Source organism: Palaemon carinicauda, chromosome 2, assembly GCF_036898095.1.
Source record: "Palaemon carinicauda isolate YSFRI2023 chromosome 2, ASM3689809v2, whole genome shotgun sequence".
NCBI classification, from domain to species: Eukaryota; Metazoa; Arthropoda; class Malacostraca; order Decapoda; family Palaemonidae; genus Palaemon; species Palaemon carinicauda.
This window is the reverse complement of record NC_090726.1, coordinates 200,635,950-200,659,149: the sequence shown is the minus strand read 5'-3', so window position 1 is coordinate 200,659,149 and position 23,200 is coordinate 200,635,950. Positions and strand designations below refer to the sequence as shown.

Here is a 23,200-nt window from a genome sequence, read left to right as displayed (position 1 = left end):
AGAGAGATTTGTTTTGATTACAGTTTGTTTAAAAGGAAAAGAGAATTGTTTTGATTATTCTTTGTTTTAAACGAAGAGAATTGTTTTGACTATTCTTTGTTTAAAACGAAGAGAGAATTGTTTTGATTCTACTTCCTTTAGATTTCGTATTTATTGAGTTTTTGGAATTAAAGTCTGAGATATGTTTCTAAATGTTGTATTTATTGAGTTTTTGGAATTAGAGTTTGAGATTGGTTTCTAAATGTTGTATTTATTGAGTTTTTGGAATTAGAGTATGAGATTGGTTTCTAAATGTTGTATTTATTGAGTTTTTGGAATTAGAGTCTGAGATTGGTTTCTAAATTTTGTATTTATTGAGTTTTTGGAATTATAGTTTGAGATTGGTTTCTAAATTTTGTATTTATTGAGTTTTTGGAATTAGAGTTTGAGATTGGTTTCTAAATTTTGTATTTATTGAGTTTTTGGAATTAGAGTTTGAGATTGGTTTCTAAATTTTGTATTGATTGAGTTTTTGGATTTAGAGTCTAAGATTGGTTTCTAAATTTTGTATTTATTGAGTTTTTGGAATTAGAGTTTGAGATTGGTTTCTAAATTTTGTATTTATTGAGTTTTTGGAATTAGAGTTTGAGATTGGTTTCTAAATTTTGTATTTATTGAGTTTTTGGAATTATAGTTTGAGATTGGTTTCTAAATTTTGTATTTATTGAGTTTTTGGAATTAGAGTTTGAGATTGGTTTCTAAATTTTGTATTTATTGAGTTTTTGGAATTAGAGTTTGAGATTGGTTTCTAAATTTTGTATTTATTGAGTTTTTGGAATTAGAGTTTGAGATTGGTTTCTAAATTTTGTATTTATTGAGTTTTTGGAATTAGAGTCTGAGATTGGTTTCTAAATTTTGTATTTATTGAGTTTTTGGAATTATAGTTTGAGATTGGTTTCTAAATTTTGTATTTATTGAGTTTTTGGAATTAGAGTTTGAGATTGGTTTCTAAATTTTGTATTTATTGAGTTTTTGGAATTAGAGTTTCAGATTGGTTTCTAAATGTTGTATTTATTGAGTTTTTGGAATTAGAGTATGAGATTGGTTTCTAAATGTTGTATTTATTGAGTTTTTGGAATTAGAGTCTGATATTGGTTTCTAAATGTTGTATTTATTGAGTTTTTGGATTTAGAGTCTAAGATTGGTTTCTAAATTTTGTATTTATTGCGGAATTAGAGTTTGAGATTGGTTTCTAAATTTTGTATTTATTGAGTTTTTGGAATTATAGTTTGAGATTGGTTTCTAAATTTTGTATTTATTGAGTTTTTGGAATTAGAGTATGAGATTGGTTTCTAAATTTTTTATTTATTGAGTTTTTGGAATTAGAGTATGATATTGGTTTCTAAATTTTGTATTTATTGAGTTTTTGGAATTAGAGTCTAAGATTGGTTTCTAAATTTTGTATTTATTGCGGGATTAGAGTTTGAGATTGGTTTCTAAATTTTGTAAGAATTGAGTTTTTGGAATTATAGTTTGAGATTGGTTTCTAAATTTTGTATTCATTGAGTTTTTGGAATTAGAGTCTGAGATTGGTTTCTAAATTTTGTATTTATTGAGTTTTTGGAATTAGAGTTTGAGATTGGTTTCTAAATTTTGTATTTATTGCGGAATTAGAGTTTGAGATTGGTTTCTAAATTTTGTATTTATTGAGTTTTTGGAATTATAGTTTGAGATTGGTTTCTAAATTTTGTATTTATTGAGTTTTTGGAATTAGAGTATGATATTGGTTTCTAAATTTTGTATTTATTGAGTTTTTGGAATTAGAGTCTAAGATTGGTTTCTAAATTTTGTATTTATTGCGGGATTAGAGTTTGAGATTGGTTTCTAAATTTTGTATTCATTGAGTTTTTGGAATTAGAGTCTGAGATTGGTTTCTAAATTTTGTATTTATTGAGTTTTTGGAATTAGAGTCTGAGATTGGTTTCTAAATTTTGTATTTATTGAGTTTTTGGAATTAGAGTTTGAGATTGGTTTCTAAATTTTGTATTTATTGAGTTTTTGGAATTAGAGTCTGAGATTGGTTTCTAAATGTTGTATTTATTAAGTTTTTGGAATTAGAGTCTAATATTGGTTTCTAAATGTTGTATTTATTGAGTTTTTGGATTTAGAGTCTAAGATTGGTTTCTAAATTTTGTATTTATTGCGGAATTAGAGTCTGAGATTGGTTTCTAAATTTTGTATTTATTGAGTTTTTGGAATTATAGTTTGAGATTGGTTTCTAAATTTTGTATTTATTGAGTTTTTGGAATTAGAGTTTGAGATTGGTTTCTAAATTTTGTATTTATTGAGTTTTTGGAATTAGAGTTTGAGATTGGTTTCTAAATTTTGTATTTATTGAGTTTTTGGAATTAGAGTCTGAGATTGGTTTCTAAATGTTGTATTTATTGAGTTTTTGGAATTAGAGTCTGATATTGGTTTCTAAATGTTGTATTTATTGAGTTTTTGGATTTAGAGTCTAAGATTGGTTTCTAAATTTTGTATTTATTGCGGAATTAGAGTTTGAGATTGGTTTCTAAATTTTGTATTTATTGAGTTTTGGAATTATAGTTTGAGATTGGTTTCTAAATTTTGTATTTATTGAGTTTTTGGAATTAGAGTATGATATTGGTTTCTAAATTTTGTATTTATTGAGTTTTTGGAATTAGAGTATGATATTGGTTTCTAAATTTTGTATTTATTGAGTTTTTGGAATTAGAGTCTAAGATTGGTTTCTAAATTTTGTATTTATTGCGGGATTAGAGTTTGAGATTGGTTTCTAAATTTTGTAAGAATTGAGTTTTTGGAATTATAGTTTGAGATTGGTTTCTAAATTTTGTATTCATTGAGTTTTTGGAATTAGAGTCTGAGATTGGTTTCTAAATTTTGTATTTATTGAGTTTTTGGAATTAGAGTTTGAGATTGGTTTCTAAATTTTGTATTTATTGCGGAATTAGAGTTTGAGATTGGTTTCTAAATTTTGTATTTATTGCGGAATTAGAGTTTGAGATTGGTTTCTAAATTTTGTATTTATTGAGTTTTTGGAATTATAGTTTGAGATTGGTTTCTAAATTTTGTATTTATTGAGTTTTTGGAATTAGAGTATGATATTGGTTTCTAAATTTTGTATTTATTGAGTTTTTGGAATTAGAGTCTTAAGATTGGTTTCTAAATTTTGTATTTATTGCGGGATTAGAGTTTGAGATTGGTTTCTAAATTTTGTATTTATTGAGTTTTTGGAATTATAGTTTGAGATTGGTTTCTAAATTTTGTATTCATTGAGTTTTTGGAATTAGAGTCTGAGATTGGTTTCTAAATTTTGTATTTATTGAGTTTTTGGAATTAGAGTTTGAGATTGGTTTCTAAATTTTGTATTTATTGAGTTTTTTGGAATTATAGTTTGAGATTGGTTTCTAAATTTTGTATTTATTGAGTTTTTGGAATTAGAGTTTGAGATTGGTTTCTAAATTTTGTATTTATTGAGTTTTTGGAATTAGAGTCTAAGATTGGTTTCTAAATGTTGTATTTATTGAGTTTTTGGAATTAGAGTCTGAGATTGGTTTCTAAATGTTGTATTTATTGAGTTTTTGGATTTAGAGTCTAAGATTGGTTTCTAAATTTTGTATTTATTGCGGAATTAGAGTTTGAGATTGGTTTCTAAATTTTGTATTTATTGAGTTTTTGGAATTATAGTTTGAGATTGGTTTCTAAATTTTGTATTTATTGAGTTTTTGGAATTATGGTTTGAGATTGGTTTCTAAATTTTGTATTGATTGAGTTTTTGGAATTAGAGTCTGATATTGGTTTCTAAATTTTGTATTTATTGAGTTTTTGGAATTAGTGTCTAAGATTGGTTTCTAAATTTTGTATTTATTGCGGGATTAGAGTTTGAGATTGGTTTCTAAATTTTGTAAGAATTGAGTTTTTGGAATTATAGTTTGAGATTGGTTTCTAAATTTTGTATTCATTGAGTTTTTGGAATTAGAGTCTGAGATTGGTGTCTAAATTTTGTATTTATTGAGTTTTTGGAATTAGAGTTTGAGATTGGTTTCTAAATTTTGTATTTATTGAGTTTTTGGAATTAGAGTCTGAGATTGGTTTCTAAATGTTGTATTTATTGAGTTTTTGGATTTAGAGTCTAAGATTGGTTTCTAAATTTTGTATTTATTGCGGAATTAGAGTTTGAGATTGGTTTCTAAATTTTGTATTTATTGAGTTTTTGGAATTATAGTTTGAGATTGGTTTCTAAATTTTGTATTTATTGAGTTTTTGGAATTATGGTTTGAGATTGGTTTCTAAATTTTGTATTGATTGAGTTTTTGGAATTAGAGTCTGATATTGGTTTCTAAATTTTGTATTTATTGAGTTTTTGGAATTAGTGTCTAAGATTGGTTTCTAAATTTTGTATTTATTGCGGGATTAGAGTTTGAGATTGGTTTCTAAATTTTGTAAGAATTGAGTTTTTGGAATTATAGTTTGAGATTGGTTTCTAAATTTTGTATTCATTGAGTTTTTGGAATTAGAGTCTGATATTGGTTTCTAAATTTTGTATTTATTGAGTTTTTGGAATTGTGTTCAGTTGGATACTTTCAATCTTAGTTGTTTGGTATTGTATATTGTGAAATTGAATTATCTTACGGGTCATTTTGCTTTTAGTTCAACTTATAATTGGTTATAAAATAGCCTTTTATATCCGTTAGTTTTTATATATATTTATTCCACTTTCAGTTGGTTATAAATAACCTTTTAATTCTCTTAATAATTATTTATTTTTCATTTCAAATGCAATTGATTTTGAAATAACCTTTATATATGTTAGCTTTTATTTAGTTCTATGTCATTTGTAATTTATTTTAATGTAATCTTTTATATAAGTTAGTTCGATTTTATTTCTTTTTCATTTGTAATTGGCTTAAAAATAATCTTACATATCTGTTTTTATTCAATCGTTTCTCTAGATGCGCAAACTATAGCGAAATCGTTTGATGAAAAGAGCATGAATAGTCGAAATGCTCTCTCTCTCTCTCTCTCTCTCTCTCTCTCTCAATTATAAATTTCAGGAATAAGGAAATGCCCTTCACTAGAATAGCTACGAATATTGTGACACACACTCTCTCTCTCTCTCTCTCTCTCTCTCTCTCTCTCTCTCTCTCTCTCTCAGAAAATATTAATTTCAGGACCAAGGAAATGCCCTTCACTAGAATAACTACGAACATTATGACTTCTCTCTCTCTCTCTCTCTCTCTCTCTCTCTCTCTCTCTGTCTCTCTCTAAGAAATGAAACTATTTTATCCAGATTTAAGCAGAACTTCTTTTTTATGTTGGAAGGAAACAAAGTAATTGGCATTACTGAAGGTTAGACAAAAATAGTGAAAAGCTTTACGAGGTGGGGAAAAGCTGTCGAACATAATAAATATTCTCCATTTTGTGTTTTGACCTTTTCTAGCGATTACAGAAGAAACGAATTTTCAGAAAAGGAGGAACATTTCCTTGTTCGTTATTTAGAATTTTTTCCAAAATAAAAAAGAATGTGTTTCGAATATAGAATTGTCTCTTTTCAAATTGAAAGTTGACTTCCAAATGAAAATTGTTTATTTGTAAATACTCTGAGTTTCAGTTGAAAATTGGCTGATTTCCAGATGAAAATTTTCTGATTTCCATTTAAAAATTGTCTGATAGCCAGTTGAAAATTGCTTGAGATCTAGTTGAAAATTATCTGAATTCCAGTTGAAAATTGTCTGATTTCCAGTTGAAATTTTTCTGCTTTCCAGTTGAAAGTTTTTTTTATTTCCAATTGGAAGTTTTTGATTTCCCGTTGAATATTTTCTGATTTCCCGTAGAAATTTTTCTGATGGCCAGTTGGAAGTTTACTGAATTCCATTTGAAAGTTTTCTGATTTCCTGTTGAATATTTTCTGATTTCCCGTAGAAATTTTTCTGATTTCCAGTGGAAAGTTTTCTGAATTTTGAAAGTTTTCTGATTTCCGTTTGAAAATTGTCTGATTACCAGTTGAACATTGTCTGATTTCCAGTAGAAAACTCTGATTTCCATTTGAAAATTTTTTGATTTCCAGTTGAAAATTTTCTGATTTCCACTTCAAAATTATCTGATTTCCATTTTAAAAAATTCTGATTTCTATTTGAAAATTGTCGGATTTCCAGTTGAAAATTCTCTTCAAATTGAAATTTATCTCGGTTCCAAATGAAAATGTTTATTTGTAAATTGTCTGATTTATAACTGAAAATTTTCTGATTTCCAGTTGACAATTTTCTTATTTCCAGTTGAAAAATCTCTTATTTCCAGTTGAAAATTCTCTGATTTCAAATTGAAATTGTCTATATTGAAAACTGTCTGATTTCCTAATGAAAATTGCATTCTGATTTCCAATTGAAAATTGTCTGATTCCAATGAAAAGTTCTCATTTAAAAAAAAAAAAAAACATTCGTTATAAATATAACAATTCTGAAAATATACCAGTAATAATAAGGTCTAGACTTATAAAGAACTATTGATTCACTAATATCCGAGTAAGGTTGTGAAAAATACATTATACATCACATCAAGAGGCTTTTAAAATACTTTCGTGATCGTAAAGACGAGAACATGGTAGCTGAACATAAAACTATATTAATAAATCAAAGGATATTGGTATTACCCTTTGCCACGGTGCCCCATTAAGCATGCGCACTACGAGCAAGGGCGCCAAGAAGGGGGCGTGGCTTCTGCTTACTACGAGCAAAGGCGCCAAGAAGGGGCGTGGCTTCTGCTTAGCGCATGCGTAGATGACCCGGAGTTTGGAGATTTAATGTCACCGGTCCTTTACAATAGCTGTTTTGTAGGTTCGTATCAAAGGCTGGTTTGTGTGTTTTACTAATATCTGGGGAAGAGAAATATGTCTTTTTTACCTCGAAACATTATAAGGGAAGTTATACATTATAACGTACAGTTGGACACTGAGTCCTTGGTACACCTTCATCTGGAGAAGTACACCCAGACACACCCTTCCTTCATGGCGAGTGACCAAATAGATAGGTTTATATATTTCCTTATTTCCTTTCATCACTAGGCTTTTTTTTTCCTGTTGGAGCCCTTGGTCTTATAGCATCCTACTTTTCCAAATAGGGGTATGGCTTAACTAGTAGTAATGATAATAATAATAATGGCAGAGATAGTAGATTGGCCAGGGCACCAGCCACCCGTTCAGATACTACCACTAGAGAGTTATGGGATCCTTTGACTGGCCAGACAGTACTAGCTTGGATCCTTCTCTCTGGTTACGGTTCACTTTCCCTTTGCCAACACATACACTGAGTATTCTGTCATATTTATTTTTACAGATTCTCCTCTGTCCTCATACACCTGACAACACTGAGATACCAAAGAATTTTTCTTCACTAAGGGGTTAACTTCTGCACTGTAATTGTTCAGTGGCTACTTTCCACTTGGTAAGGGTAGAAGAGACTCTTCAGCTATGGTAAGCAGCTCTTCTAGGAGAAGGACACTCCAAAATCAAACCATTGTTCTCTAGTCTTGGGTAGTGCCAAAGCCTCTGTACCATGGTCTTCCACTGTCTTGGGTTAGAGTTCTCTTGCTTGAGGGTACACTCGGTCACACGATTCTGTCTAATTTCTCTTCCTCATGTTTTGTTAAAGTTTCTATAGTTTACATAGCAGATATTTATTTTATTATTCTTGAAATATTTATTTTTTCCTTGTTTCTTTTCCTCACTAGGCTATTTTCCCTGTTGGAGCCCCTGGGCTTATAGCATTCTGCTTTTCCAACTAGGGTTGTAGCTTAGCAATTAATAATAATAATAATAATAATATTGTCTTACGCTACACATTTTACAAAATACATAACACGAATGTTTCAGACAATAAATAGTCTTCATTACTTCGGACATCTTGTAAAAGATTACGAGAAATAACGAAGACATTTCTTAAAACATCTAATCAGCTTTAAATAAGGCGATTTTTACTCTTATTTGCTCCCATTGTGGCACCGTATTGGCTCAATTCATTCCGGATCCCAACCCATTTTTATTTTTCCGTGACAGCCGTCCATTTCGCGGCATTTTCTGTCGTATCTCAAGCGATAGCAATGACAGAGGTACGACAGAGCTGTCGGTGGCGGGGCCCAAGAGCTGTCATTACTGACTGGACGGTATATCATGGTAAGTAAACGCTAGGTATTGAAGATCGCAAATGAATAACGATGTGAAGTGTTGCCATATGGTTAGTCTAGAAATTCCTAAAACTCGTGATAAAAAAATCCCTAAAACAATGCAAAAATCCCCATTTCCAGAAATATATTTTCTTCTGATCATGTTGGCTTACTAATATAAGTTTAGAAATTACTCACTATGCTTCATATATGTGCAGGTGAAGTAATTGCAACAATATAAAGGCTTACTCATCTGTGTTTCTTCTTCATAGAAATTTGTACAGAATATCCCCATCAGACACCCAAATTCCTAAATCTAGGGATAAATCCCCATATATGGCAACACTAACCTGACAATTGAGGAGTGCCCGAAATGCCCCCCCCCCCCCCCCCCCCCCCCCCCCCCCAGCTATCATTTCAACGCTATCAGTTGCGATTTTAAAGATTCTTTCATATAACTGATGGTAATAAATAGTTTTTTGTTCATGTGTCACTTTTAATACAGGAATAATTTGAAGACGTACATTGCGCAAGAATTGTTTCTTCTTTTTGCGCCTTTGTTGAAGTTTGAATTCAACGATGATGTTGATGACAGTTATTCGTTATTATTATTATTATTATTATTATTATTATTATTATTACTTTTGTTATTGTTATTATTATTATTATTATTATTATTATTATTTTTATTATTATTATTGTTCTTCTTCTTCTTCTTCTTATTATTATTATTATTGTTATTATTATTAGTATTATTATTATTATTGCTTGCTTGCTAAGGTACAACCCTAGTTGGAAAAGCAGGATACTATAAGCCCAGAGGTTCCAACGGGGAAAATAGCCCAGTGAGGAAAGTAAACAAGGAAAAATAAAACGTAAGAACAGTAACAACATTAAAATAAATATTTTCTATATAAACTATAAAAAACTAACACAGCTGTAACAAAACAAGAGGAAGAGAAATTAGATAGAACAGTGTGGCCGAGTGTACCCTCAAACAAGAGAACTCTAACCCTAGACAGGGGAAAACCATTAGAGCTATTTAGTGTTATGGACTTCTGTGAAGTTTTGTCATGATCGTCTAAGAATCAGTTGTGTTTATTGAGTAATTTGATTAATTCATGTTTTATACATTTTATTGTCTTTATTATTCATAATATTTGTATTTTGTGGAAGAAACTTAAGTAAGAGATGCTTTTGTGTTTTTGTGGTACACTCGGACACACTATTCTATCTGGTTACTCTTTCTCTTGTTTTGTTAAAGTTTTTGTAGTTTATATAGGAAATATCTATTTAGATGATGTTATTGTTCTGAAAGTATTTTATTTTTCGTTGTTTCCTTTCCTCACTGGGCTATTTTCCCTGTTGGGGACCCTGGGCTTATAGCATCCTGCTTTTCCAACCAGGGTTGTAACTTAGCAAGTAATAATAATAAGAATGATAATAATGATATTAATAATAATATTGATAATAATAATAATGTTATTTTCTGTGCTAATCATGTGAGAGAGAGAGAGAGAGAGAGAGAGAGAGAGAGAGAGGAGAGAGAGAGAGAGAGAAGTTTTGAATACCAGATAACAATGTTGTTATATATGACCCATCTCTAATTTATGACCACTTCATCATGGATGCAATAGCAAAAGTAATTAAAAATACCTATCCTTTTTCTCATTTCATCCAAATTTCCTTTCATTTTCTTATTCCATCCAAATTACATTTCCTTTTTCTTATTCCATCCAGATTACACTTTCTTTTTCCTTATTTCATCCAAATTACATTTAGTTTTTCTTATTTCATCCAGATTACCTTTCCTATTTTTTATTTCATTCAAATTACCTTTCTTATTCCATCCAGATTACATTTCCTTTTTCTTATTTCATCTAAATTACTTTTTTTTCTTATTTTATACAAATTACATTTCCTTTTTCTTATTCCATCCAGATTGCATTTCCTTTTTCTTACTTCATCCAAATTACATCGCCTTTTGTCAAAGTTGCCTTTCTGCAATGTCGTCTTTTTGCAGTGTCGTCTTTTAGCAGTGTCGCCTGTTTGCATGATCACTTTTTGTCAATGTTGCCTTTCTGCAATGTCGTCTTTTTTGCAGTGTCATCTGCTTGCAGTGTCGCCTTTTGGAAATGTTGCCAATTTACTTTTTCTTAATTTCAGCTAAATTACTTTTCCTTTTTTTTCTTATTTTATACAAATTACATTTCGCTTTTCTTATTCCATCCAGATTGCATTTCCTTTTTCTTACTTCATCCAAATTACATTTACTTTTTCTCATTTCATCCAAATTACCTTTCTTATTCCATCCAGATTACATTTCCTTTTTCTTATTTCATCAAATTATTTTTCCTTTTTTTCTTATTTTATACAAATTACATTTCCCTTTTCTTATTCCATCCAGATTGCAATTCCTTTTTCTTACTTCATCCAAATTACATTTACTTTTTCTTATTTCATCCAAATTACCTTTCTTATTCCTTCCTGATTACATTTCCTTTTTTTTTAAATTCCTTATTCCATCCAGATAACATTTTCCTTTTCTTATTTCATCTAAATTACATTACCTTTTTCTTATTTCATTCAAATTACCTTTCTTATTCCATCCAGATTACATTTCCTTTTTCTTTTTTTTTCATACTAATTACTTTAACCTTTTCTTCTTATTTTATCCAAATTACATCTTCTTTTTCAACATTTCATCCAAATTACCTTTTATTTGGAAATACCATTCACTAGAATACCTACGAATATTATGACTCTCTCTCTCTCTCTCTCTCTCTCTCTCTCTCTCTCTCAAAATAATAATAGTTTCAGCACTAAGGAAATGCCCTTCACTAGAATAGCTAAGAATATTATGACTCTCCTCTCTCTCTCTCTCTCTCTCTCTCTCTCTCTCTCTCTCTCAAAATAATAATAGTTTCAGCACTAAGGAAATGCCCTTCACTAGAATAGCTAAGAATATTATGACACTCTCTCTCTCTCTCTCTCTCTCTCTCTCTCTCTCTCTCTCTCTCTCTCCAGTTTTGCATTTGACTAAAATCTAGCTAAACAAGAATTCCTTTGATGGTATCAGAGCGAAAACAAGACGTCCATATATTCCCTTTGGGCCCCTAAAAGACACACACACACCAGACACTAATTCCCCATCATTTTCTGGGAAAGCCTTTTTTCTTCCTTGCTTAAAGAGCCCTTTTGACCTCTCTCCCATTCCCCTTTGTCCTATATATCTTTTCCCCTCTTCCTGTCGCGACCTCCCACCTTTTCCTTCCCCTCATCCACCCCTCTTCCTCCCCTCCTCCTTCCCTCTTCCTCCCCTCCTCCTCTCCTCTTCCTCCCCTCCTCCGCCCTCCCCTCATCCTCAACTCTTCCTCCCCAGATTCAGAGTCACAGAGGACCGTAATGCAAACGGGCAATAAAAAGAGAATTACAACATGAGGCTTGAATCCTGGGGGTCCAGAGACCCTCCTAGGACCCCCCCTAGTCCCTTCCAGCTCCCCTCCTTCTCCCCTCCTTCTCCCAGAACCCCCCAGCTAGGGGGGCACTGGCCTCTATTTCACCCTAAGGGGAGAAAGGTTTCCTAAGTTACCAGTTCTAGCAAAGTGTCCCCATCATTTGAATCTCCCATGACGATAATATTGCACTGAAGAGAGTGGAATCTAGTTCTTTATATTGCATATTGCAATATGAAGCTTATTCAATGCAGTATTTTTTGCCGGAAACGGCAAAGCAATATTAGAATCTTGCTTAATGCGAGAAATTGTTACTATTTAATTTTTTTTCCATCGGGATTAATGTTAAAACCAGTATTACTTTTCGAACGTGTAGTGGGTGTTGCTTTTTAATTTTTTCCATCGTGTTTAATATTGAGAAAACAAATATTACTATTGTGGTTTGTCATTGTTGAATAACATTATGTTGTCATTTGTAATGTTGAGTATTGTCATATGTTGTCTTACGGTAGCTCAGGTTACGAAAGGTATGGAGAAACCCGGAGGTCTAACTCTTTTGAGGCCCAAGTTTTCAAGTATATAAAGTGGGTGATGAAATACACACACACACACACACACACACACACATTGCCTCTATCAGATGCCAGAGGCAAAGAGACTATACACATAGTGTGTATATATATGTGTGTATATATATATATATATATATATAAATAAAATAGACAGGCACACACACACACATATATATATATACATAATATATATATGTATGTGTGTTTGTTCGTTTACGTGCTTCTTGACAGCGACAAACTTAGCCTTGTAAAATTTCTAATTGTAGTAAGTTAATTCTAATTATTGCATTATTATAAAATCAAATTTAGATCGAGTACCTGAGAAGTTTTCTTCTGAAATAATTACATATCCACATTTCGGATTTTAAGATTTTTTTTCTTTGATATTCTAATTATGTATGAAAATATACAGAGCCACTAGAAACCAGTAAAATTAAAACTTCGTACATATGGCCGAAATCTAGCCAACCCTCTATTGAAAAATTAACAAACTTGGTTTAGGGCTCCCCTCTTTTATCCTTTAGTAAATCTTGGCACTTTTTTCCCCATATCGGTCCCATTTCAGGCTTTTTATCATTGGGTCACATTATGGACTTAATGGAATATGTTGGTTTTGGGGAGTTTATGACGCATGAAGGGATTAAGAAATCTTCCTCGGAAACGCCCTTCGAAGAAAGTTTAGTTGAAGCCGAAGGCCTTTTTTAGGTTCCACTTTTGGTTTCATCTTTCGGCGAACTAGACGGGTCATCCTTCCGCTAGGAAATGGGAAAGTAATCTTCATTCATTGATTTCGCTTTACTTATGTTGACTGTTATTGTTCTCTAAGAAGTTAGGTTGACTTTGTGTTTCCTAAGAATTTTTTTTTCTTAGTAAATAACCACATCCTTAATCTTGAACTGGTTTTAGATGATTTTGAGTCTATATACTTCTTCTTCTTCTTCTTCTTCTTCTTATTACTACTACTACTAAAGCTACCCAGGGTACGTAAAGAAGTATAGTTTAATACAGGAGTTTCTAGCACACCTCGCTCTGAAGAAACGTACCACGTCATACCCTTACTGCGCGACGAGTTCCTATTTTTACCCCCCTCCCCACCACCAATGCTATCTCTCTCTATGCTATATGTTATGTTACTCGCAGCGCAGTAAGGGTATGGCCGGGTACACTTTCACAGAGTGGAGTGTGCCAGGAATGCCTGTGTACAACTGTACATGTAGGGTTAACTGTTATGGCCGCTTGCTCAAGTATTTACTTCTATAAAAACGATTATGCTCTCTCGCTCTCTCTCTCTCTCTCTCTCTCTCTCTCTCTCCTCTCTCTCTCTCTCTCTCTCTCTCTCTCTCTCTCAGGAGTGAGCGTAGATGTCTTTAAGAATAAGCTCGATAAATACCTAAGATGCATCCCAGACCATCCAAGACTGGAAGATGCAAAATACACCGGAAGATGCATTAGCAACTCTCTGGTGGATATACGAGGTGCCTCCACACTGAGGGACCTGGGGGAACCCAAACAAAAAATAAGGATAAGGAAATAAGGTAAGGCTCTCTCTCTCTCTCTTTCTCATGCGGTCCAATATTCAGTAAGTATTTTGATTTAATAATATCTTCGATATCAATAATTTTCTTAATGGACTATGCTACTCTCTCTCTCTCTCTCTCTCTCTCTCTCTCTCTCTCTCTCTCTCTCTCTCTCTCTCTCTCTCTCTCTCTCTCTCATGCGATCCGATATTCAGTAAGTATTTTGATTTAATAACATCTTCGATATCAATAATTTTCTTAACGGACTATGCTACTCTCTCTCTCTCTCTCTCTCCTCTCTCTCTCTCTCTCTCTCTCTCTCTCTCTCTCTCTCATGCGGTCCGATATTCAGTAAGTATTTTGATTTAATAATATCTTCGATATCAATAATTTTCTTAATGGACTATGCTACTCTCTCTCGCTCTTTCTCTCTCTCTCGCTCTTTCTCTCTCTCTCTCTCTCTCTCTCTCTCTCTCTCTCTCTCTCTCTCTCTCTCTGCAGGGTCAGTTAACAAATACCAATATTTTACCAGAAATTAATTGTATTTTCAAGAATATTAATTGCATAATGGTAATTAGTGGTGACATTTTAATGGATAATAAGTTAAATTAGAGTATTACGCTTTACGCAATATCGGTTTACGCTTAAAAGCTGGGCGTATTAATTTGCAACTGAAAGCATTGCATGCGTCAAGCATTAAATAGCTATGCAACTTAAAACTCGACTGTTAGGGCCAAGGAGGCGATTCAGTAAGATAAGCTGGACAGGAAGGGGAAAGGAAATACGCTAGAATGAAGGAAACTTAGAAGGTTACAAAGTGGGTGCAACTATGGGCTTGAAGGACACGTAAATGGCCTTTTTAAGTAATGCGTAAAGTGCATTACGCGTGGTGTACTGTTGGCACCCTCCCCCCCCCCCCCCCAGTGCTATTTTTTGGTAAAGATCAGGTTTTTAAAGCAGAGGCAAGTGACCTTGACCTTGACCTAGGTAACAGGACATTGCCCTAGAGACTGACCATATATACATATGATCAGCGCCCAAGACCGCTCTCCATCCAAGCTAGGACCTGGAAGGGCCAGACAATGATTGTTGATGACTCAGCAGATAGATCTATGGGCTCCCAAAAAGGTTGCTGGCGCAAGACACTATTGAGCTTGAGCAGGAATCGAACCCCATCCCGGCGGAACGCCAGGCAGGGATGTTTCCAGTAGGCCACCATAACTTCACGAATTATAATCTAGCAAAGTAAGTAATATTTTCTTTGCTATCCCAATTCATGTTAAATTCATCGGTTCTACCTCATTCATCATCAGCTTCAGTCGAGAGAATTCTTTCCTAAGTCAGATCATAAAGACTGATTTAAAGGTTTTAAAGGCCGCTCATGAAGGGCAGGGGCAAGGGACAGTGACATTGCCCTATCGAGTAGGACAATGCCGGCCTAGAGACTGACTATATACATATAGGATAAGCACCCAAGCTCCCTCTCCACCCAAGCTAGAACCAAGGAGGGCTAGGCAATGGCTGCTGATGACTAAGCAGATAGACCTGTAGGCTCCCCTAAACCCTCAATCCTTAGCTCACAAGGATGGCGAGGTTACAGCGACCAAAGAAACTAACGAGTTCGAGTGGGACTAGAACCCCAGTCTGGCAATCACCAGGCAAGGAGCGTTACCAACAGGCCACCACAGTCTATGCAGGAATAGACTGAATCGCTAAATGGCCTCAGTCTAACAAAAGAAAAGTAAATAGATGCAGTTGATCTCCAAGCTCTGATTGGTAACTTAAATACTACAATGATCAAATGGCCAGAGAAGATATCTAAACGAATAGAAAATCTACAAATTGATAGTGTTGGATGAATGATACTTTGTTCAGTGTTTTGCCTTTGGCAACTTCTTTATCCCAAGTTATTTTACAATGAATTATTAAACAACTCTTTAAACAACGATCATTTCACCTCAAACAGACATTATCAGGTAAGGTCTGGCACATTTATACTAATTATAAGCAAGCTGAACCTATTAACGCTCTATCAGATCGACAGTTCATTGTTGCCTCACAATACTCAATAACCCAAAAGGTTTTAAATTATACTTTCTATAATGAGAGTGAGAATTGGTATTATTATTATTATTATTATTATTTGCTAAACTATAACACCAGTTGGAAAAATTGTGGTGGCCGATGTGGTAACGTCCCTGACTGGTGGGGCGCCAGACTGGGGTTCGAGTCCCTCTCAAACTCGTTAGTTCCTTTGGTCGCTGCAACCTCACCATCCTTGGGAGCTAAGGATGGAGGGTTTTGGTAGCTTATATTTCTATCTGTTGAGTCCTCAGCAGCCATTGCCTAGCCCTCCTTGGTCCTAGCTTTGGTGGAGAGGGGACTTGGGCATCGATATATGGTCAGGTCTGTAGAGCATTGTCCTGCTTGATAGGGCCATGTCTTTGTCCCTTACCTTTGCCATTCATGAGCAGCCTTTAAACCTTTAAAAGCAGGATGTTATATGGCCAGGGGCTCCAACAGCGAAAATAGCCCAGTGAGGAAAGGAAGCCAGGAAAAATTGATTTTTTTAAGAACAGTAATAACATTAGAGTATATATTTCCTATATCGATAATGAAAACTAACAAAACAAGTGTAATTGAAATAAAATGTGTGTGTTTGTTTGTTTGTGAACATCTTGGCCACAATTTTAATCGTAGAGTAATGAAACTTGCAAGGATTAACTGTTATGTAAAAAGCCCGAAATGATTAAATTTGTGAAGGTCCCAAGGTCACGGTCAAACAAATGTCCACTTCACGTAATCCAGTCATAAGTTAGGACATCGTTGTCACAGAGACTTCAAACTTGGTTCATATTCGAGTGTGTGAAAATCCACGCCAATTAATACATGTCAAGGTCAAGGTCGAGCAAAAGGTCGAGAAGTAAACTGCCGCGGCGGAGGTCTGCTCCCTACTGAGTGCCCCTCTGGTCTTTTTGGTTACGTTACTTATGTTCAAAAGTTTAATAAAAAAAAAAAAATATTTGTTTTAATTATAAACACTGTTCTCTAGACCTAGTACGAATAATTAAAATTTTTTTTCGCCGTAGTTCGTACAGGAAATAATTAGATTTACTTTTTTCTCTCAAAAATTCTTTTCAGCGAGCTTAACTTAATTTCAAGGCTCGTTTGTGTTATGGTATTTTACGCGAGAATAAGCCTATCACGCGGTAGGCCTATTATTCCGCGATATTACTTTTTAATTCAACATCTATTCTGTTACTTCAACGAGTGTCAAGTCTTTGGACATCCAGAATACTTTACTTTTCCTTTACTTTTATATGGATTTCATGGCCACTTTTCTCTGGAAGCAAGATAAGTATAATAATGCTAGTGTACGCAATCCGTCAAAAATGACGGCTAAAATATATATATATATATATTCACACGTGTAGACCCACCACCTTTGAACCAGGGTGTGATTACTCCTTCTCTGGGCGTGACCGTATGTATATATATATATATATATATATATATATATATATATATATATATATATAAAGAACAAGTCTTGCTTTTTATCATGTCACTGTTCTTAGAATACTTTATTTTAATTGTTCATGACTTTTCATGTTGTTTATTTATTTCCTTATTTCCTCTCCTCACTGGGCTATTTTTCCCATGTTGGAGATCTTTGACTTGTAGCATCCAGCTTGTCCAACTAGGGTAATAGCTTAGCTAGTAATAATAATAATAATAATAATAATAATAATAATAATAATAATAATAATGATAATGATAATAATAAAAATAATGATAATGATAATAATAAAAAATAATAAGAATAAAAATAATAATAATAATAATAATAATAATAATAATAATTATAATACGGAAGAATTCTCTAGACATATCCTATATAATTCTGTATACATTATTACAAAATAATTTCAACAACAATAAAGAAAATAATATATATATAAATAATTTATATTCAAAAACATTAAATCCTTAGTAAGCCAATTTTTTTTTCCTATTTACAGTGATTTATTTCAAGCAATTTCACTTTGTTAATAATCATTAGTAAATCTGTAATATCATCGACTCTCTCTCTCTCTCTCTCTCTCTCTCTCTCTCTCTCTCTCTCTCTCTGTGAAAATAATATTAATTACAGGGCTAAGGAAATGCCCTTCACTAGAATAGCTACGAACATTGAACACTCTCTCTCTCTCTCTCTCTCTCTCTCTCTCTCTCTCTCTCTCTCTCTCTCTCTCTCTCTCTCTCTGAAAATAATATTCATTTCATGACTAAGGAAATGCTCTTTATTAGAATAGCTACGAGCATTATGACTCTCTCTCTCTCTCTCTCCTCTCTCTACTCTCTCTCTCTCTCTCTCTCTCTCTCTCTCTCTCTCTCTCTGAAAATAATATTCATTTCATGACTAAGGAAATGCTCTTTATTAGAATAGCTACGAGCATTATGACTCTCTCTCTCTCTCTCTCTCTCTCTCTCTCTCTCTCTCTCTCTCTCTCTCTCTCTCTCTCTCTCAAAATAATATTAATTACAGGACTAAGGAAATGCCCTTTACTAGAATAGCTACGAACACTATGACTCTCTCTCTCTCTCTCTCTCTCTCTCTCTCTCTCTCTCTCTCTCTCTCTCCTCTCTCTCTCTCCTCTCTCTCTCTCTCTCAAAATAATATTAATTACAGAACTATGGAAATGCCCTTCACCCGAATAGCTACGAACATTATGACTCTCTCTCTCTCTCTCTCTCCTCCTCTCTCTCTCTCTCTCTCTCCTCTCTCTCTCTCTCTCTCTCTCAAAATAATATTCATTTTAGGATTAAGGAAATGCCCTTCACTAAAATAACCACGTATATTTTCTCTCTCTCTCTCTCTCTCTCTCTCTCCTCTCTCTCTCTCTCTCTCTCTCTCTCTCTCTCTCTCTCTCAAAATATTATTAATTTCAGGACTTGGGAAATGCCCTTCACTAGAATAGCTACGAACATTATAACTCTCTCTCTCTCTCTCTCTCTCTCTCATCTCTCCTCTCTCTCTCTCTCTCTCTCTCTCTCTCTCTCTCTCTCTCTCTCTCTCTCTCTCAAAATAATATTAATTTCAGGACTTGGAAATGCCCTTCACTAGAATAGCTACGAACATTATAACTCTCTCTCTCTCTCTCTCTCCTCTCTCTCTCTCCTCTCTCTCTCTCTCTCTCTCTCTCTGCCCCCAGAGCTTATTGGCTTTTCCATGGCAACGAGGTCAGCTTTTGCTTTCTGTCCGGTCGACAGAAGAGTGTGACGGATTGGATGAAGTGTTGAAAATCATTGCTTGCGTATTGACTTGTGCTCTTTGCAACTACAGTCACGGCACGATATGCAATGGATGCAATACGTCCGGTGTTTCAGATTCATTGCATTTCTCTCGTTTTTATTCTTTCGTTTCCTATTGTTTTTAAGAATTGCAAGTCAATGTAGTTTTTATATATATATATATATATATAATATATATATATATATATATATATATATATATATATATATATATTTGAGAATCGTAAATCTAAGTGTATTCTTTTGTCATTTTCATCATTTTCGTTTATTCCTGAGAATAGAAAATCGTTAGTTTTTTTTTCCTTTTTCCTTTATTTTTGAGAATCAGAAATGATGATTTTGTTCTTTTTGAATTATCCCTTTTTTGAAATTCTTTTTAAATTACCATTTATTTTTATTGAAAATTGCAAATCAAGAAAATCTTTTTTTAAGATTTACTATTATTTTTGAGAAATGCAAATCTAACATAGTCATTATCTTTCGTTAAAAAGGGGAAAACTTTCACTATAGCTGCGTATTTTTGTTACGCAGTTTTTTTCATCACTTAAAAATAAAAAACGTAATTTTAATCGGAAAATATCCGTAAAAATATACTGTTCTCAACCGTATTTCAGTAAAATACAGGCGACCGTAATTTTACCCTACTTTGTTATTATCTTTTACAGGTTGGTGACCGTAATATGACTCCTTTACGTCAATATATCCGTTTTTTAAACCGGTAAAAATCCTGGAATAAATGTTGCCAGACATTCAACGTCTTTTTAATGCAATTTTTAGAAATTTTCCTTAATTTTTATTGAACAAAGGAGATACTCGTTTTATAAAATTTACTTTTATTTTTGAGAATCGCAAATCAAACAATAGTCATTGTCGTTCGTTAAAATTCACCGTTTTTTTAATGCAATTTTTAAAATTTTCCTTTATTTTTATTGAACCAATGAAGATACTCATTTTATAAAATTTACTTTTATTTTTGAGAATCGCAAATCAAACAATAGACATTTTCATTCCTTACAAAACACCAATTCAAAATGGCATTTCGAAGGGAAAACTTCCATTATAGCTGCGTATTTTTTTTTACGCATTTTCCCCACCGCTGAAAAGTATAGGAAAAAATATGGGATATTGTACGAGACGATTTATGTCCTTCGATAATTGATCGCATGACAGACGGGATGTGATCAGTCCGTCCTCTTGTTTATCGAAAGCAAAACGGCGAAGATTTTCAGTCTGAATTATGAACTGCCATCAGTTCCCCCTTCGACGTCGAATGATAGTCCGCCCCCTCGACGTCGAGTGATAGTCCGCCCTCGACGTCGAGTGATGGACCAGCCCCGAGAGTAAAGGACATCCTGCTTTGTCCAAGCATGATGGATGATGGCTTCGTTAGCTGCCTTGATTTAAGGATATTCCTCAGCTTGTGTTTGAGTTTTGATTTTTTTTTTTTTTTTTTTTTTTTTTTTTTTTTTTTTTTTTTTTTGCTTAGTATGACATTTGTTGGTAAGTATGCATGTTGGATTTTTTTTAAGTATGACATTTGTTGGTAAGCATGAATGTCGAATTTTTGGAAATTTTTAGATATGGGTTTTTTTTTTTTTTTTTTTATACACGTTGGATGACGTTTACACGGTTTGTTTATTTCAAAGATCAACAAAGCTGTTCTAGTCGAGGCCACCTATACTAGGTTGGTTTGCTGTAAGTGATCAGACTTAAGTCTCCCACCATCACTAATTCCGCAACGGCCAGCTTGGTAATGAAATGGGCAAATCCCGGAGATGAACAAGGACGTAGGAGGCCTTTGTTCTGCAGTGGACCAGAAACTTCTGCATATATCATCATCATCTCCTCCCACGCCTATTGACGCAAAGGGCCTCGGTTAGATTTCACCAGTCGTCTCTATCTTGAGCTTTTTATTCAATAATTCTCCATTTATCATCATCTACTAAGTGCTTTATAGTCCTCGCCTATGTAGGCCTGGGCCTTCCAACGCTTCTAGTGCCTTGTGGAGTCCCCAACTGAACGTTTTGTGAACTAATCTCTCTTAGGGGAGTGCGAAGAGCATGGCCAAACCATCTCCATCTACCCTTCATCATGATGTCATCCTCTTATGGCACTCGAGTAATCTCTCCTATAGTTTCATTTCTAATCCTGTCCAGCCATTTAACTACCAATATCCTTCTGAGGGCTTTGTTCTCAAATCTACTAAATCTATTGGAGATTGTTTCATTGTCATACCATGACTCATGTCCATACATATATATACATACACACACGCACACACACATATATATATTTGAATGTGTTTGAGATGAAGTGTCTAAGGAGTATGGCTGGTGTATCTCGAGTAGATAGGGTTAGGAACGAAGTGGTGAGGGTGAAAACGGGTGTAACAAATGAGTTAGCAGCTAGAGTGGATATGAATGTGTTGAGGTGGTTTGGCCATGTTGAGAGAATGGAAAATGGCTGTCTGCTAAAGAAGGCGATGGATGCAAGAGTTGATGGGAGAAGTACAAGAGGAAGGCCAAGGTTTGGGTGGATGGATGGAGTGAAGAAAGCTCTGGGTGATAGGAGGATAGATGTGAGAGAGGCAAGAGAGCGTGCTAGAAATAGGAATGAATGGCGAGCGATTGTGACGCAGTTCCAGTAGGCCCTGCTGCTTCCTCCGGTGCCTTAGATGACCGTGGAGGTAGCAGCAGTAGGGGATTCAGCATTATGAAGCTTCATCTGTGGTGGATAACGGGGGAGGGTGGGCTGTGGCACCCTAGCAGTACCAGATGAACTCGGTTGAGTCCCTTGTCAGGCTGGGAGGAACGTAGAGAGTAGAGGTCCCCTTTTTGTTTTGTTTCATTTGTTGATGTCGGCTACCCCCCAAAATTGGGGAAGTGCCTTCGTATATGTGTATGTGTATATATATATATATATATATATATATATATATATATATATATATATATATATGTGTGTGTGTGTGTGTATTTGTGTATGTATGTACTGTATATGTGTGTGTATTTTATATATGAAAAGTATACAACCATCCATTTGTTTTACTTCATATATACTAATCTATAATTATTTCTTTTTATACCCCAGGCCTGACCTTTAACACACCGAGAGACAAATCAAGATTGTCCTGACTGGAAAGGTGTTATCAAGGTAAGATTGGAAAGTCTTGTCGCTCTCTCTTGAAGTTTCTGAAAAAAAATTTCTTTTAGTTTTTTTGTTATCTATGTCGATTATTTGACAATGAATAGGCATACAAGACACATTTACGTGGTTTTGATGCGTTATTTCGAAATTGAATTATTTCTCGTGGAATGAAACTGAAGTAATAAATTTGAATTCATATTACTTTTAAAGAGAGAATTGTTGTTTCTTTGTCTTTATTGTTTGTGTTTATTGTTTGTTTGGGTTATTTACATAAGCTGTTATTTACAAGCTTGAGATTCAGTACTGATATCGTTCGTAGTTGTTTAGGCCTATGTAGTTGATAAAAAGCTGAATCTTTTTATAGCATAGGCCTAAATATTCAAGGGTCGATATGTTTTTTTATTTCAAAACATATATAGATGAATAGTGAAAGGTGCAATTGTAAATACACGTTAATTACAAAATTTATTCATTTAAATATATTATGATGTATATACAACATTATAAATTGTAAAAGTATATTTCTTAATAAGAGAAAATAAAAAGTTTAGGAAGTTATTTAATGGGGTATAAGAAAGATCTCGTAAAATAAGTATTTATTGATCAATTCCGATAAAATAAGTATTTATTGATCAATTCCGATGAAATAAGTATTTATTGATCAATTCCGATAAAATAAATAAATATTGATCAATTCCGATGAAATAAGTATTTATTGATCAATTCCGATAAAATAAATATTGATCAATTCCGATGAAATAAGTATTTATTGATCAATTCCGATAAAATAAGTATTTATTGATCAAATCTGATAAAATAAGTATTTATTGATAAATTCCGATAGAATAAGTATTTATTGATCAATTCTGATAGAATAAATATTTATTGATCAAATCTGCTAAAATAAATATTTATTGATCAATTCCGATAGAATAAGTATTTATTGATCAATCCCGATAAAATAAGTATTTATTGACCAATTCCGATAAGATAAATATTTATTGATCAATTCCGATAA

The 23,200-nt window shown here is 33.4% G+C and overlaps 1 long non-coding RNA gene across 1 annotated transcript in view; it reads left to right on the top strand.

Moving 5' to 3' along the window:
- Positions 1 to 22,188, top strand: part of LOC137622941 (uncharacterized) — a 204,554-nt gene extending 182,366 nt beyond the window's left edge. Inside the window, exon 3 of the long non-coding RNA XR_011040528.1 lies at positions 22,126 to 22,188. This is a non-coding gene — a long non-coding RNA (uncharacterized lncRNA). The remainder of the gene's footprint in view (positions 1 to 22,125) is intronic.
- Positions 22,189 to 23,200: the final 1,012 nt, after the last annotated feature.